Genomic DNA, 5,371 nt, shown 5'->3' with positions numbered 1-5,371 from the left:
TGTGTGTGTGTGTGTTCAGTAGTGTAGAGGACGTGTGTGTGTGTGTGTGTGTGTGTGTTCAGTAGTGTAGTGGGAGGACATGTGTGTGTGTGTGTGTTCAGTAGTGTAGAGGACGTGTGTGTGTGTGTTCAGTAGTGTAGAGGACGTGTGTGTGTGTGTGTGTGTATGTGTGTTTAGTATTGTAGAGGACGTGTGTGTGTGTGTGTTCAGTAGTGTAGAGGACGTGTGTGTGTGTGTGTGTGTTCAGTAGTGTAGAGGACGTGTGTGTGTGTTCAGTAGTGTAGAGGACGTGTGTGTGTGTGTGTGTGTGTTCAGTAGTGTAGAGGACGTGTGTGTGTGTGTGTGTGTTCAGTAGTGTTGAGGACGTGTGTGTGTTCAGTAGTGTGGAGGACATGTGTGTGTGTTCAGTAGTGTAGAGGACGTGTGTGTGTGTGTGTGTGTTCAGTAGTGTAGTGGGAGGACATGTGTGTGTGTTCAGTAGTGTAGAGGACGTGTGTGTGTGTGTGTGTTCAGTAGTGTAGAGGACGTGTGTGTGTGTGTGTGTGTTCAGTAGTGTAGAGGACGTGTGTGTGTGTGTGTTCAGTAGTGTAGAGGACGTGTGTGTGTGTTCAGTAGTGTAGAGGATGTGTGTGTGTGTTCAGTATTGTAGAGGACGTGTGTGTGTGTGTGTGTGTGTGTTCAGTAGTGTAGAGGACGTGTGTGTGTGTGTGTGTGTTCAGTAGTGTAGAGGACGTGTGTGTGTGTTCAGTAGTGTAGAGGACGTGTGTGTGTGTGTTCAGTAGTGTAGAGGACGTGTGTGTGTGTTCAGTAGTGTAGAGGACGTGTGTGTGTGTGTGTTCAGTAGTGTAGAGGACGTGTGTGTGTGTGTTCAGTAGTGTAGAGGACGTGTGTGTGTGTGTGTGTGTGTGTGTTCAGTAGTGTAGAGGACGTGTGTGTGTGTGTGTGTGTGTGTGTTTAGTATTGTAGAGGACGTGTGTGTGTGTTTAGTATTGTAGAGGACGTGTGTGTGTGTTCAGTAGTGTAGAGGACGTGTGTGTGTGTGTGTGTTCAGTAGTGTAGAGGACATGTGTGTGTGTGTGTGTTCAGTAGTGTAGAGGACGTGTGTGTGTGTGTGTGTTCAGTAGTGTAGAGGACGTGTGTGTGTGTGTGTTTAGTATTGTAGAGGACGTGTGTGTGTGTGTGTGTGTTTAGTATTGTAGAGGACGTGTGTGTGTGTGTGTGTGTTCAGTAGTGTAGAGGACGTGTGTGTGTGTGTGTGTGTGTTTAGTATTGTAGAGGACGTGTGTGTGTGTGTGTGTGTGTTCAGTAGTGTAGAGGACGTGTGTGTGTGTGTGTGTGTGTGTGTTCAGTAGTGTAGAGGACGTGTGTGTGTGTGTGTGTGTGTGTTCAGTAGTGTAGAGGACGTGTGTGTGTGTGTGTTCAGTAGTGTAGAGGACGTGTGTGTGTGTTCAGTAGTGTAGTGGGAGGACGTGTGTGTGTTCAGTAGTGTAGTGGGAGGACGTGTGTGTGTGTGTTGCACGAACGACACCAGGCTGAGGCAGACGGAGATCCTGAAGAAGGACTTCAGAAGCCTGATTGAGAAGGTACGCAGCACATCGCCCACGACGAGGATCATCGTGTCAGGACCGCTTCCCACGTTCCAGCGAGGAATTGAGAGGTTCAGTAGGCTATTTGCTTTTAATGAATGGTTACAATCATGGTGTCAAGACCAGAAATTACCCTTTATTGATAACTGGAATATTTTCTGGGAGCGTCCTAGGCTCTACCACACTGACGGCCTGCACCCAAGCAGAGCTGGAGCAGCGGTCCTCTCGGACAACATCTCTAGGACACTACGCACCATCTGACTGGTAAGCCATACCTTAGATTGCAATTATAATGGCCACTGTCCAACTCACCAGACTGATACAATTGGCTTAACCCAACCGTCTGCTAGCCGCCTAGAGTCGTCACCTAGGGTACATAGCATTGAGACTGTGTCTGTTCCCCGTGCTGTATTAAAATTAAGAAAGAATAAAGTCTGTTTTAGCAATTTAATAAACATACCTACATTAGATAATAATACTGAGAGTGCAGCCTGCACCTCTACTCTAAAGCTAGGTTTGCTAAATATCAGATCTCTTGAGTCTAAAACGCTCTTAGTTAATGAACTGATCACGGACCAGGAGTATGACGCGTTATGTTTAACAGAAACATGGATTAGGCAGAACAATTATGTTGCATTAAATGAAGCTAGTCCGCCCGCTTATAGCTACATACATCAGCCTCGTTTAACCGGTAGAGGAGGAGGCGTCGCAGTTATTCATAAGGATAATCTGACCATCATACAGAAACTAGGACAAAACTTTAATTCATTTGAAGCACTTTATAGTAACATAAGTGCAGTCGCTAATGATAAGTCATCACAGTCCCTTCCGTTAGTTATTATCTACAGACCCCCAGGACCGTACTCTGAATTTCTTAGTGAATTTACAGATTTCCTATCAAACCTAGTTGTTTCTGTGGACCGAGCGATAATTACTGGAGACTTTAACATTCATTTTGAGAATATAGGCAACCCGCTGAAGATAGCGTTTACATCCATACTTGACTCATTGGGAGTCAATCAGTGTGTTGTAGGATCCACACATAAAGCAGGTCATACGTTAGACTTAATATTATCTCTTGGAGTTAATATAACAGATATAGTGATAATCCCGCAGTCTGAGGCAATATCAGATCACAGTCTGATTTCGTTTTGTGTGCGTCACAGTAGCATTGTACACACAGAACCGCGCTACCGATTTAGCCGTACAATAACACCTGCGACCGCGCAGAGCTTTATTAATCACCTACCAGAATTATCCGCTAGTATAGGGTCACCTTCAGACCCTTTAGAACTCGAACAGGCGACAGAATTTTTAGAGTCGACATTCCGCTGTACCTTAGATAATGTAGCCCCACTTAGAAGAAAAACAATTAAAGATAAGAAACTCGCTCCGTGGTATAGTGACCACACCCGCTCTCTAAAACAGAACGCCCGAAAGCTAGAGCGTAAATGGCACCAGACCAAACTCCTAGCATTTAAAATAGCATGGAAAGACAGTATTTTAGCCTATAAAAAAGCTCTAAGGCAAGCTAGGTCCACTTACTTATCAACGCTTATAGAAAATAATAAAAGTAATCCTAAATTCTTATTTAACACCATAGCAGAATTAACTAGGAATAAGACATCGACAGAAATTTCCACAATAACAGCATACAAAAGTAATGATTTCATGAAATTCTTTGATAGCAAAATTAAAAACATTAGGCAGGAGATACAGGCCCAAAGTCCAAATTATACAATAGACTGGGAGGATAGACTAACCATAGATCAGAGCTTAGAAAGTTTTACTCCTCTTGAAGAGAATGATTTAATCTCGCTCATCTCTTCTGCTAAATCATCAACCTGTCTATTAGATCCGGTACCAACACGTCTTCTTAAGCAAATAGTTGGAACCGTAACTGAACCCCTGCTTAAAATAGTTAACTCCTCACTGAGCAATGGGTACGTTCCAAAATCACTTAAATTAGCTGTTATTAAACCACTAGTGAAGAAACCAGACCTTGACCCTAACAACTTAACTAACTATAGGCCGATTTCAAACCTTCCCTTTCTATCTAAAATATTAGAGAAAGTAGTAGCGCAGCAGCTAATTTCATATCTACAAAGTAATAATATCTATGAACTTTATCAGTCAGGTTTCAGGCCCCACCACAGCACAGAGACAGCATTAGTCAAAGTAGTCAATGACTTGCTATTAGCCTCTGATCGGGGTTGCATTAGTTTATTAATTTTACTCGACCTTAGCGCAGCGTTCGACACTATCGACCATAATATCCTTCTTCACAGACTGGAAAAGGTCGTAGGAATTAAGGGCTCAGCCCTCGACTGGTTTAGATCTTATTTAACCGATCGCTATCAGTTTGTAGATTTAAACGGTGACCACTCAGCACGTTATCGAGTAGAATATGGCGTTCCGCAGGGTTCAGTCTTAGGCCCACTGCTTTTCACGTTATACATGCTCCCTTTAGGTAACATAATCCGTAAACATAATATTAGCTTCCATTGTTATGCTGATGACACACAGTTATACGTCTCAGCTAGGCCAGATGAGAATAGCCAGTTAAAGAAAGTTGAGGCATGTGCGATAGACATAAGAGACTGGATGCTAAGCAACTTTCTCCTGCTAAACCCAGAAAAAACAGAGGTTCTGGTACTGGGACCACAAGCCGCTAGAAGTAAGTTTAGAGATCACACTGTTACTTTAGATGGTCTCTCTGTTTCAAGTAGTCTAACAGTAAAAGATCTCGGTGTGATTATAGACTCTAATCTCTCATTTGAGGCGCATGTAGATAATGTAAGCAGGTTAGCATTTTTCCACCTCAGAAATATTGCTAAGATTAGAAATATACTTTCGCTAAGTGATGCTGAAACACTAGTCCATGCATTTATCACGTCCAGATTAGATTACTGTAATGCTTTACTATCTGGATGCTCGTCTAGATGCATAAATAAGCTTCAGATAGTTCAGAACGCAGCAGCGAGGGTCCTGACTAGGACTAGGAAGTATGAGCATATCACGCCAGTCTTATCTACATTACACTGGCTCCCAGTAAGATTCCGCATCGATTTTAAAATATTACTCCTAACCTATAAAGCATTAAACGGTCTCGCTCCGCAGTATTTAAGCGATATGTTAGTACCTTACGTTCCGCCGCGCCTACTTCGCTCTAAGGATGCAGGCTGTCTATCAGTACCACGCATTGCCAAAACCACGGTGGGGGGCAGAGCTTTCTCTTACCAAGCCCCAAAATTATGGAATAGTCTCCCAGTTAATGTACGTGAAGCAGACACGGTCTCAGTGTTTAAGTCGAGGTTGAAGACTTATTTATTTAACCTAGCATTTAGCGACTAGTGTTTTTATCAAAGGAGTAGATCTGGGGGACTCGTGGATGTTGAGTTTTATCTCCACACAGTGACTGTGAGTGTACCTAACCACTTTCCTTCTCCTTCTGCCGAGCTACACTCCTGAGCTGCCGGTGATCCAGACCTCCCCCCCTTCACTCTGGACCTGTCCACTGGCAATGCTTCATACTGCCACGAAAACGCTTCAGCTGTTTTCCATGGACTACACCAACACACATTGTGCTCACACACACGCACACTACAGTGTAAACCCATATGAGGATGGGTTCTCTGTTGAGCCTGGTTCCTCTCAAGGTTTCTTCCTATCACCATCTCAGGGAGTTTTTCCTTGCCACCGTCGCCCTGCTTGCTCATCAGAGACGGCACACACACACACTTCACTTTACTTTTGTTTGTGTAAAGCTGCTTTGAGACAATGAC

At 43.8% G+C, this 5,371-nt stretch overlaps 1 long non-coding RNA gene across 1 annotated transcript in view; it reads left to right on the top strand.

Moving 5' to 3' along the window:
* The first annotated feature begins 1,499 nt into the window (after positions 1-1,499).
* LOC128321758 (uncharacterized) overlaps positions 1,500-5,371 on the top strand; it is a 3,920-nt gene continuing 48 nt past the window's right edge. Inside the window, exons 1-3 of the long non-coding RNA XR_008305287.1 lie at positions 1,500-1,657; positions 1,760-1,850; positions 5,046-5,371. The exon at positions 5,046-5,371 is cut by the window's right edge and continues 48 nt beyond it. This is a non-coding gene — a long non-coding RNA (uncharacterized LOC128321758). The remainder of the gene's footprint in view (positions 1,658-1,759; positions 1,851-5,045) is intronic.

Source organism: Pangasianodon hypophthalmus, chromosome 19 (assembly GCF_027358585.1).
Source record: "Pangasianodon hypophthalmus isolate fPanHyp1 chromosome 19, fPanHyp1.pri, whole genome shotgun sequence".
NCBI classification, from domain to species: Eukaryota; Metazoa; Chordata; class Actinopteri; order Siluriformes; family Pangasiidae; genus Pangasianodon; species Pangasianodon hypophthalmus.
Note: the sequence above shows the minus strand (reverse complement) of the source record. Positions and strands in the feature narration are given on the sequence as shown.